This window comes from Vulpes lagopus, chromosome X (genome assembly GCF_018345385.1).
Source record: "Vulpes lagopus strain Blue_001 chromosome X, ASM1834538v1, whole genome shotgun sequence".
NCBI lineage: Eukaryota > Metazoa > Chordata > Mammalia > Carnivora > Canidae > Vulpes > Vulpes lagopus.
Genome location: NC_054848.1, coordinates 18,274,255 through 18,287,390, shown reverse-complemented (window position 1 = coordinate 18,287,390; position 13,136 = coordinate 18,274,255). Strand labels below are relative to the sequence as shown.

The following is a 13,136-nucleotide window of genomic DNA, read 5'->3' as shown; positions in this document are numbered from 1 at the left end:
TTGTTCTTGATCTTAGAGAGAAAATTCTCAGTTTTCCACCATTGAGGATGATGTTAGCTGGGGCTTTTTCATATATGGCCTTTATTATGTTAAGGTATAATTCCTCTAAACAAACTTTAGAGTTTTTACGATGAATGGTTGTTGTACTTTGTCAAATGCCTTTTCTGCATCTTTTGTGATGATCATGTATATGGTTTCTATCTTTTTCTTGTTAATATTATGTATCACGTGAATTTGTGAAATCTGAACTACGTTTGCATCCCAGGAATACATCCCAGTTGATTGTGGTAAATGATTTTCTTAATGTATTGTTGGATTTGATTTGCTAATATTTTGTTGAGGATTTTTGCATCTATGCTCATCAGAAATACTAGCCTGTATAGTTCTAACAGTTTTTTGGTGGAGGATATAGGGTTTTTCACATATAACAAATAACATGTCATCTATAAATAGTGACAGTTTTCTTTCTTTCTAATTTGGGTGTCTTTTATATTTTATTTTATTTTATTTTATTTTATTTTATTTTATTTTATTTTAATTTTATTGTCTATCTGATCTGGCTAGGACTTACTCTGTTGAATAAAAGTGACAAAAGTGAGCATTTTTATATTGTTACTGATCTTAGAGGAAGGGCTTTCAGCCTTTTGCCATTGAATATGATGTTAGCTGTGCAGTTGTCACATATGGCCTTTATTATGTTGAGGTATGTTCTCTTTATACCCACTTTGTTCAATTTTTATTATGAACAGATGTTGAATTTTGTAAATGCCTTTTGTGCATCTATTAAAATGACCGTATGATATTTATCCTTCGTTTTGTGGTGTAGCACATTGATTTGCTGATGTTGACCATTGTTGCATCCTTATCTTTCTTTTTATTGATCTGCAGATGTTAATTTTGGATTCTGGATATAAACCTTTTGTTGGAGATACATGTTGTAAATTTCTTCTCAGTGGCTAGCCTTTTTACTCTCTTACTATTTTCTTTTTATGAATAGAACCCTTTGCTTTTAATGTGGTTCAACTTATTATTTCCTTTATGGTAGTGATTTTTGCATCTTTTTAACAAAACTTTTGCCTACTCAAATGTCATGAAAATATTTTATATATTCTTCTAGAAAGTTTGTTTTACCTTTCAGATTTAGACCTACAGTGCACCTAGAATTGATTCTTTGTTTTGGTCTGAGGTAGGGGCAAAGTTTTTCTTGTACATATGGCTATTTAGATATATGAATATATAATTGTTACAGTACCATTTACTGAAATGACAATCTTTTCCCATTATTCTGGATGGCCAACTTTGTTTTATATCAATTATTCATGTATATGAATCAATTCTAAATTCTGTCTCCTGTTCAAGTTATCTATATTCTAGCACTAATAGCAAGCTTTATTAAGATAGCTTTAAAATAATGTTGGCAACAGCCATTGCAGTACACTGAGCTCCATGGAGACAGCGCCAGGGCAAGTGAGAGCCAGATGGGCACTGGGCAACTCTGAGCCTTGCTGGGGAAAATAATTAAACATGGGCAAAGGAGATCCTAAGAAGCTGAGAGGCAAAATGTCATCATATGCATTCTTTCTGCAAACTTGCCAAGAGGAGCACAAGAAGAAACACCCAGATGCTTTAGTCACCTTCTCTGAGTTTTCTAAGAAGTGCTCAGAGTTGTGGAAGATCATGTCTGCTAATGACAAAGGAACATTTGAAGACATGGCCAAGGTGGACAAGGCCCATTATGAAAGAGAAATGAAAATTTATATTCCCCCTAAAGGGGAAACAAAAGAAGAAATTCAAGGACCCCAATGTACACTTGGTGCTCACTTCAGTAGCACATATACCAATGCACCTAAGGGGCCTCCTTCGGCCTTTTTCTTGTTTTGTTCTGAGTATTACCCAAAAGTCAAAGGGGAACATCCCAGCCTATGCATTGGTGATGTTGCAAAGACACTGGTAGAGATGTGGAATAAAACTGCTGCAGATAACAAGCAGCCTCATGAAAAGAAGGCTGCTGAGCTGAAGGAAAAATATGAAAAGGATATTGCTGCATCCCGAACTAAAGGAAAACCTGATGTTGCAAAAAAAAAAAAAAAAAAAAAAAAAAAGAGTCATCAAGGCTGAAAAAAGCAAGCAAAAAAAGCAAGAGGAAGAAGACGAGGAAGATGACGAGGATGAGGAGAAAAAGGATGATGATGAATAAGTTGGTTCTAGAGCATTTTTCTTGTGTATAAAGCATGTAACCCCCATTCTGCATGCAACTCACTCCTTTTAAAGAAAAAAAAAACAAAATGTAAGGCTGTGTAAGATTTGTTTTTAAACTGTACGGTGTCTTTTTTTTTTGTACACTAACACACTGCCAAATGTGTCTTTACGTAGCCCTGTCCTGGTGGTATTTTTCAACAGCCACTAACCTTGCCTGGGACAGTGTAGGGCTTGTAACTTGGTGCAGAAATTTAAAGCAGGTTCTTGTTGGTGCCCAGCAGAAATTAGTTACATATGGGGATGGCAGTTTTTCCATCTTCAGTTGTCTCAGATGCAGCTTACATGAAATAATTAATGTTCTGTGAACTCAATACCACTCTGTAATTGAAAAAAAATTAAAAAGTTGCAGCTGTTTTGTTGACATTCTGGACACTTCTAAGTAAACACAACTAAAAAAAAAAATAGAGGTGCCTGGGTGGCTCAGTCAGGCCTCAGACTCTTGGTTTCCACTCAGGTCATGGTCTCAGGGTCCTGGGATGGAGGCCCATGTGGGGCTCTGCACTCAGGGCAGAGTCTGCTTGGGATCCTCTCTCTTTCCCCCCTTCCCTCATAAGTGTACACTCTTTCTCTCTCTCAAATAAATAAAATCTTGAAAGTAAATAAATGAAATAATGCTTGCTATTTTATAAAGCAAGTCCTCCTAATTTATTATTCTTTAAGAATATCTTGGCTATTTTTGGCTTTTGAATTTTAATGGGTCAGTTTTGATATAAAAGTATTCCAAGATGTCCACTGGGATTGAATTTAATTTTATGTCAGTTTTGAGGTTGTTGGCATCTTTGTGGTATTTTATTCCCATCTGTATAAATGGTATTATATCTTTAAGTTGTTTTTGTTACCTGAGGGAAATTTTCAATAGTACTTTGAAGTTTTCTGTGAAATGGTCTTGCATTTCATCAGCTTTATTCCTATGTATATAGTTCATCTGATTATACTGTAAATTCTATTATTCCCATTTTCATTTCCATTATCTCATTAAATACAGTTGAGTTTTGTATGCTGACATGTGTTCAGAATCCCTGCTATATTTATCAGTTCTAATAATTTGTTCATTTAGCTTAATTTTCAAATTTATTAATATAAGCTCACTTAGGATGTTTGTAAGATTTTTAGTGATGACCTCTTTTTTTATCTCTACTGTTCAGGGATTTTTTTGGGGGTGGGGGGGTCTTCTGTTTTTCTTACTGGATCTTACAATGGAAAGTATCATTTTTATTGGTTTTTTGTTTCATAGAAATAACTTGGGTCTTGTTAATTCTCTACTACATTTTTCTAGTTTACTAATTTTTGTTATTTTCTTCTATTTCCTTTATGTTTAATTTTCTGATATTCTTCTGAGTGCTTGAAATAGATGTTAGATCATTGATTAAATTTTCCATTTACATATATGCCATTAAGGTCATACATTTCATTTTTAGTATTGTATTTTTAAGCCTGGATTTAGCTCCATCCCACAAATATTGATATGTGATATTATAATTCAGTTAAATTATTTCCTAATTTCCATCTTGAATTCTTCTTCAATCTCTAGGAGTACAATGCTGAATTTCTGAACATATCAGTATTGTCCAATAATGTTTTTTTATTAACTTTTATCTCCATTTTTCATAATAAGATGACATGATTTGTACAGCTTCATTCCTTTAAAATTCAGTGAGAGTAGCTTAATGAACTTATTTTGGCCAGCATTGGCAAATATTCCATGAATATGTACCTAAAATTTTTATTTATGCTCTAGTTTGGGAGTACAATGTCCAGTATACAAAAATTAGATCCAGTTTGTTAAGCATGTTGTTTAAATACTCTGTGCTGCTTTTTTTTTAAACCATTTTGAGGTCTAATTGACATACAATAATTACACATATGTAAAATGTACAAATTGGTAAGTTTATGTACACACACACACACACACACATATGAAAAAATATTACCACAACCTAACAATAAATACATCTATTTGTATTAGTTTCCTATGGCTGCCATAATAAATTACCATAAACTCAGTGGTTTAAAACAACACAAATTTATTCACTTATAGCTCTGGAAGCCTTAAATCCAAAATCAAGGAATAAGGAGTGCCATACTTCTTTCAAAGGCTCTTTGAGAGAATTCTTCTTTCCCTCTTGCAGTTTGTGTTGTTTCCTGGTATTCCTAGTCTTGTGGACCCTTAGCTCCAATTTATGCCTCTGTCTTCACATGGCTGCCTTCCCTGTCTGTATCCAGTCACCCTCTTCTTGCACTTTTAAGGGCACTAGTCTCAAGATTTAGAGCCCATCCTAAGCCCCAGGTTGACCTCATCTCAGATTCTTTTTTTTTTTTTAAGATTTTATTTATTTATTTGAGATAGAGCACAAACAGGGAGCAGAGGGAAAGGGAGAAGCAGACCCCCCACTGAGCAAAGAGCCCTACATGGGGCTCAAGCCCAGGACTCCAGGACCATGACCAATGCTGAAGGTACGTGCTTCACCAACTGAGCCACCCAGGCACCCCTCATCTTAGATTCTTAATTGCATTTATAAAGAACTTATTTCCAAATAAGTTCACATTCACAGGTACCAAGGGTTTGGACTTGGATATGTCTCTTGAAGGGACACAATTCAACATACTACAACATCACCTCCAAAAACTTCCCTATACCTCTTTGGAATCCCTCTTTTCTATCCCTCCATGAACCGCCCCCCCCCTCCTTTCCCTATCCCCATCAATCACTGATCTGCTTTTTGTCACTGTATAGTATATATAGAATTTTCATGAATGGCTCATACAGTATGTACTTTGGCTTCTTTAGCTCAGTGTGATTATTTTGAGGTTCATTCACATTGTAAGATACATCAATAATACTTTTCATTGCTGAATATTCTATTGCATGGATATGCCACAGCTCACTCATTAACCTATTGATAGACATTTGGGTTCTTTCTATTTTGGGGAATTTCAAATAAAGCTGCTATAAACATTCATGCAAAAGTCTTTGGACATATGCCATCACTTCTCTTGGGTAAATACCTAGGAGTGGAATGAGTGGATCACATAGTTGATATTGTTTTTTTAAACTGCTTGTTTTCTGAAGTGAGAATGCCATTTTTCAATTCTGCCAGCAGTGTATGAGAGTCCAGTTTAATTGTATTCTTATCAACAGATGGGCAGTCTGTTGAATCTTAGCTATACTAATAGATATGTAATAGTATCTCATCATAGTTTTAATTAGCATTTACCCAGTGATAACATGAGCATATTCTCATATGCTGATTTGCCATTGGTATGCTTTCTTTAGTGAAATGTATATTTAGTGCTTGCTTCGGCAGCACATGCACTAAAAAAAAGTGAAATGTCTATTTAAATTTGCTTATTTTCGGGCAGCCCGGGTGGCTCAGCAGTTCAGCACTGCCTTCAGCCAGATGTGTGATCCTGGAGACCCGGGATCGAGTCCCATGTCAGGCTCCCTGCATGGAGCCTGCTTCTCCCTCTGCCTGTGTCTCTGCCTCTCTCTCTGTGTCTCTCATAAATAAATAAATAAAATCTTTTTAAAAATCACAAGGTTTTTAAAAATTTGCTTATTTTCTAATTGGATATTTTTTCTTTTAAGTTTTGAGAGTTTTTTTTTTAAATATTTAATTTATTTGAGAGGGAGAGTGGTGGGGGGAGCAACAGAGAGAGACAAGCAGACTACACTGAGTGTGGAGCCCAACATGGGGCTTGATCCCATGACCTTGAGATCATGATCTGACCCAAAATCAAGAGTCAGACAGTTAACAGACTGAGCCACCCAGGCACGCTGAAAGTTTTTTAGATATTACATGTAAGTCCTCTCTTAGATATCTGCTATGTGAACATTTTGTGAATATTTTATCCCAATATAGTGCTTGTCTTTTCATTTTCTGTATACAGTGTCTCTCAAAATGCAGATGATAATATTTTTATAAAGTATTTTTATAAAGTCTATTTTATCAATTTGTAGTTTTATGGATCATGCCTTTGGTATTATATATAAGAAATCTCTGTCTAACCGAAGATCACAAAGTTCTTCTTCTAGGTGATTTTTTTTAAATAGGAATATTTTAACAGTTTTAGGTTCACAGCAAAATTGAGAAGATACATAAACTCCCCTCCTTAGGTAGTCTCTCCACCCCTTACCTATGGTTTCAGTTACCTATGGCTAACCATGGTTTGGAAGCAGGTGATTCTTCTGCTGAAGTGTGATGATAAGGTCAGTAGTAGCTTAACACTACATCACAATGCCTGTATCGTTCACCTTAGTTCATCTTATCACATAGGCAGAAGAATAAAGTGAGTATAATACAGTAAGATATTGTGAGAGAAAAAGGCCATGTTCACATAACTTTTGTTACAGTACGGGCATAACTCAGAAATACTGCAGGTTAGGTTCCAGAACCACAGCAATAAAACAAGTATCACAATAAAGTGATACAAATGAATTTTTTGGTTTCCAAGTACATAGAAAATTATGTTTACACTACATTGTATTCTATTAAGTGTGCAATAGCGCTGTGTCTAAAACAACAATGCTCAAACCTTCATTTAAAAATACTTTATTCTTAAAAAATGCTAACAATCATCTGAGATTTCAGCAAGTTTCAAGCTTTTTGCTGGTGGAGGGTCTTGCCTTGATGTTGATGGCAGCTGATTAGGTTGCTGATTGCTAAAGGTTGGGGTGGCTGTGGCAGTTTCTTAAAATAACACAAGAGCGGAGTATGCTATATCAATCAGCTCTTCCTTTCGTGAATGATTTCTTTGCAGCATGTGATGCTCTTTGGATAACATTTAAATCACAGAAGAATTTCTTTTAAAATTGGAGTCTGTCCTCTCAAACCTGCCCCTGCTGTATCAACTAAGTTTATGTAATAGGCTAAATTCTTGGTTGTCATTTCAACTGTCTTGAAATGACATCTTTACCAGATTCCATCTCAAGAAACCACTTTCTTTGCTCATCCATAAGAAGCAAGTCCTCATCCATTCAAGTTTTATCGTGAGATGACAGCAATTCAATCTTATCTTTAGGCTCCACTACTAATTCCAGTTCCCTTGCCCTTCCCGCCACATAGCTGCAGCTAGTTCCTGTACTCAAGTCTTCGACTGCTCAAAGTCATCCATGAGGGTTGGAATCAACTTCTTCCAAACTCCTTTGAATGTTGATATTTTCACCTCTTCTCATGAATCACCAATGTTCTTAAAAGCATCTATAATGGTGAACCTTTTCCAGGAGTTTTTCAATTGACTTTGCCCACATCCATCAGAGGAACCACTGTCCCTGGCAGCTGTAGACTTATGAAATATATTTCATAAATAACAAGACTTGAAAGTCAAAATAACTCCTTGATCCATGGGCTGCAGAATGGATGTTGTGTTAGCAGGCATGAAACATTAATCTTGTCGTACATCTTCATCAAAACTTTTGGGTGACCAGGTGTATTGTTAATGAAGAGTCTTATTTTGAAAGGAATTTCTTCAGAACAATAGGTCTCAATAGTGGGCTTAAAATATTCAGTAAGCCATGTTGTAAACAGATGTGCTGTCATCCAGGCTTTGTTGCTCCATTTAGGGAACACAGAGTAGATTTAATACAATTCTTAAAGTACCCAGGAATTTGGAACAGTCAATGAACATTGGCTTCAATTTAGTCACCAGCTACTTTAGCCCCTAAAAGGAGAGTCAGCCCATCCTAAGAAGCTTTAAAGCCAGACATTGATTTCTCCTAACTATCAAAGTCCTATATGGCATCTTCTTCCAATATAAGGCTTTTCATTTTTATTGAAAAATCTGTCATTTAGTGTAGCCACCTTCAATAACTGTTTTATTTTAGCTAGATCTTCTGGATAACTTGAAGCAGCTTCTACATCAGCACTTGCTGCTTCACCTTACACTTTTATATTTTGGAGACAACTTCTTTCCTTAAACCTAATGAATTAACCTCTGGAACCTTCAAACTTTTTTCCTGTAGCTTCCTCTCTCAGCTTCAGTAGAACTAAACAGAGTTAGGGCCTTGCTCTGGAGTAGGCTTTGGCTTGAAGGGAATTTTGTGGCTGGTTTGATCTTCTGTCCATCAATAACCATTAGTTTGTTCTCTGTAATTAAAGACTTTCTCTCTCTCTCTCTCTTTGTTCGTTTGTTTCTTGAATTCCACATATGAGTGAAATTATGTGATATTTGTCTTTGTCTGAATGACTTACTTCACTTAGCATTATATTCTCTAGCTCTATCCTTATTGCTGCAAATGGCAGGTTTCATTATTTTTATGGCTGAATAATATTCCAGTGTGTGTGTGTGTACACTACATCTTCTTTATTCATCTATCAATAAACACTTGGGCTGCTTCCGTAATTTGGCTATTGTAAATAATACTGCAATAAACATAGGGCTGCATATATTCCTTTGAAATAGTGCTTTGGTATTCTTTGTGTAAATACCCAGTAGTGTGATTCCTGGATCATAGGGTAGTTCTATTTTTAGCTGTTTAGCTGTTTAGCTGAACGTCCATAATGTTTTCCACAGTGGCTGCACCAACTTGCATTCCCTCCAAAAGTGCAAGAGGATTTTTTCTTCACGTCCCCACCAACACTTGTTTTCTTTGTTTTTGATTTTGGCCACTCTGACAGGTGTGAGGTGATCTCTCACTGTAGTTTTTATTTGCATTTCCCTAATGATGACTGATGCTGAGCATCTTTTCATGTGTCTGTTTGCCATCTGTATATTTTGTTTACAGAATGTCTGTTCATGTCCTCTGCCTATTTTTAATTAGATTATTTGGTTTTTAAGGGAGTTATGCAAATTCTTTATATATTTTGGATACTAACCCTTCATCAGATATGTTATTTGCAAATATCTCCTCCTGTTCAGTAGGTTGCCTTTTAGTTTTGTTGATTGTTTCCTTTGCTGTGCAGAAGCCTTTTCTTTTGGTGTAGTCTCAATAGCTTATTTTTGCTCTTATTTCCCTTGCCTCCAAGAGACATATCTAGAAAAATGTTATGACAGCTGATGTCAGGGATATTACTACTGCCTGTGTTCTCTTCTAGGATTTTTATGGTGTCAGGTATCACATTTAGGTCTCTCATCCATTTTGAGTTTATTTTTGTATATATGGTATAAGGAAGTGGTCCAAGTTTCATTCTTTTGCGGGTGGCTGTCCAGTTTTTTGAACAGCATTTGTTGAAGAGACTATCTTTTTCCTGTTGTATATTCATTCCTGATTTGTTGAAGATTAATTGATCATATAGTTAGTTGTGTGTGTATTTCTGGGTTTTAGGTTCCATTGACCTATGTCCATTTTTATGCCAGTACCATACTGTTTTAATTATGACTGCTTTATAATATAACTTGAAATCTAGATTGTGATACCTCCAATTTCATTTTTCTAGATTGCTGTAGCTATTCAAGGTTTTTTGTGGTTCCATACAAATTTTAGATTTGTTCTAATTCTGCGAGAAATGCTTTTGGTATTTTGATAGGGATTACATTAAACATATAGATTATTATATTTGATAGTATAGATATTTTAACAGTATTTGTTTTTCCAACCCATGAGCATAGAATGTCTTTCCATTTCTTCACATCGTGTTGAATTTCTTTCATCAGTGTTTTATGGTTTTTAGAATACAGGTCTTTCACCTCTTGGGTTAAGTTTATTCCTAGATATTTTGCTGTTTTTGGCGCAATAGTAAATGGGACTGTTTTCTTAATTTCACTTTCTGCTTCCTCAATATTAGTCTATAGAATTGCAACATATTTGTGTACATGGATTTTGTATCCTGTGATTCAGTTGAATTCCTTCATCAGTTCTAGTTTTTTTTTTTTTTTTTTTTTTGTGGAGTCTTCAGGATTTTCTATATAGTATAATGTCATCTGCATATAGTGAGAGTTTTACTTCTTCCTTACCAATTTGGATGCCTTTTATTTCTTCATGTAGTGTGATTGCTCTGGCTAGGACTTCCAGTAGTATGTTAAATAAAATTGGTGAGACTGGACATCCTTGTCTTGTTCCTGACCTTGGGGGAAAGTCTCTGTTTTTCACCATTGAGTATGTTGGTCTTGTGTGGAAGAGCACTTTTAATTTCATTCAGGTTTTCCAATCACAACTTGGATGTGTGGCCTAGCAGCCCTAGATTTTGGCCTATCTTAGCTTTCAACTTGCTTTCCTTACTAAGCTTAATCATTTCTAGCTTTGGATTTAAAGTGAGAGACAAGCAACTTTTCCTTTTACTTGAACATTTAGAGGACATTGTAGGGCTATTAATTGGACTAATTTTAATATTGTTATGTCTCTGGGACTAGAAAGACCTGAAGAGAGGGGGAAAGATGGGGGAACAGCCCATTGGTGGAGCGGCCCAAAAACACACATTTATCAGTTAAGTTTGCCATCTTAAATGAGCACAATTTTTACCCCCTCCCCAAACTACAATGCTAATATCAAAGTTCACAGATCATAGATAACCATAATAAATATGGAATTTGAAATATTGTTATAATTACCAAAATGTGGCCCAAAGACAAAGTGAGCAAATACTGGTGGGGAAAAAAATGGCACTGATAGAATTGTTCAGTGCTGGGCTGCCACAAACCTTCAATTTGTAAAAAAGACAAAAACAAAAACAAAACAAACATTATCTCTGAAGTGCAATAAAGTAAAACACAGTAAAGCAAGGTAGGCTTGCACATTGCTTAACATTGCATTTTATTTTTAGTTGTTTTTGTTAGTCTCTTACTGTGCCTAATTTATAAATTAAACTTTATCACAGGTGTATATATAAGATAAAATATAATATATATAGGACTTGGCAATATCTATGGTTTCTGGCATCCACTGGTGGTTTGGATTGTACCCCCCATGGATAAGTGGAGGCTACCCTGACACATAACTTTTCCCATTATCAACATTCCCTACCAGAGTGGTACACTTTTACAATTGATGAACCTACATTGATAAATTATAATCACCCAAAGTCCATAGTTCACATTAGGGTTCACTTTTGGCACTGTACATTCAGTGGGTGCAGACAAATGTATAATGACATGTATCTATCATTATGGTATCATATTGAGTATTTTCAGTTCCCTAAAAATCCTGTGATTCACCTATTCATCACCACCCCTGCCCAACTCCTGATAACCACTGATTTTTTTTTTTTACTATCTCCATAATTTTGCCTTTTCCAGAATATCATTTAGTTGGGATCATACATAGTCTTTTCAGATTAGCTTCTTTCACTTAGTAATATGCACTAAAGTTTCTTTTATGTCTTTTCATGGCTTGATAGTTCATTTTTTTTAGTACCAAACAATATCCCATTGTCTGGATGTACCAAATATTAATATCCCATCATCTGGATGTAGCCATCGTCTGGTTAACGTGTCCATTCACCTACTGAAGTACACATTGGTTGCTCCCAAGATTTGACAATTACCAATAAAACTGCTATAACCATCTTTGTTTAGTTATTTTGGGGGGACCTAAGTTTTCAACTCCCTTGTGTAAATACCAAGGAACCCAAGTACTGGATCCAGTGGCAACAGTATGTTTACTTTTCTAAGAAACTGACAAACTGTCTTCCAAAGTGGCTATATATACTATTTTACATTCCCATCAACACTGAATCTGAGCTCCATATCCTCACCAGCACTTGAAGTTATTAGTGTTTTGGATTTTGCCATTCTCATAAGTGTGTAGTGGTATCTCATTTACAGAGGATGGAAAGCACCTTTTCTTAAGCTTATTTGCCACCTGTATATCTTATTTTATGAGGTGACTGTTACGGTCTTTATGTGTGCTATTAGACATTTTATAGTTTCAGGTTTTACATTTAGGTTTAGGTTTTACATTTACATTTGTGATTTACTTCAAGTTAATATTTATATATAGTATAAGTTATGAATGAAATTTATTTTTTGCTGACACTCTTTGTTGGAAAAAAAAAGAATACTTTCTGCACTTGAATTGTCTTTGCACCTTTGTCAAAACATACTTGTTTATATATGTGCAGGTCTCTTCCTAGACTCTATTTTATTCCACTTATTTATTTTTCTGTCATCGCGCATATACTGCACTATCTGGCCAACTCTATCTTTTTAACGACTCTTGAAATGAGATAGTTTCAGCCCTTCAACTTTGTCCTTTCTGAAAATTGTTCTGGGCATCCCAGATATTTTGGGTTTCCATAGGAATTTTAGAATTGCCTGTAAGTTTGTACAAAAGAGCATATTGATATGTTGGTTGGGATTGTGTTAAAGATACAAGTAACTGAAGAGAACTGACTCCTAACTGTGTATGTCTCCATTTTTTTTTTTACGGCTTCTTTAATTTCTTTCAACAGCCTTTTGTAGTTTTCAATATACTAGTCTTTCACATGTTTTGTATTTCAAATTTTTGCTATTTCAACTGGTAGTAATTTTGTTACAATTTCTGATTTTTTATTATAGATACCTAGAGAAATCTTTGACTTGTTTGTCGATCTTGTATCCTGCAACTCTGCTAAACTCACTTTTAGTTCTGGGAGCCTTTTTATAAATCCCATCAGAATTTCTACATTAGTGGCCCTATCTTCTGTGAATAAAGACAATTTTTAAATTTCTTCCTTTATAGTCTAGAGGCCTTCCCTCTTTTTCTTGCCTAATGGCACTGGCTGTAATGTCCAGTACACTGTTGAATAGAAGTGGTAAGAACACACATCTTTCTTTTGTTCCTGATCTTAGAGTAATACATTCAGGCTTTTGCCATCAACTATGTTACTATAGATTTCTATAGATGCCTTTTATGAAGTTGAGGAAGTTACCTTCTTATCTGTGTTTTGAGTGAGTTTTCTTTTTCTATCAGCAATACATGTTAGATTTATAAAATGCTTTTTCTCCACCTACTGAGATTTTTAAAG

General features: G+C 35.2%; 1 pseudogene; it reads left to right on the top strand.

The window, feature by feature from the left end:
• The first annotated feature begins 1,524 nt into the window (after positions 1-1,524).
• LOC121483304 lies at positions 1,525-2,197 on the top strand (annotated as a pseudogene).
• The last annotated feature ends 10,939 nt before the right edge of the window (positions 2,198-13,136 follow it).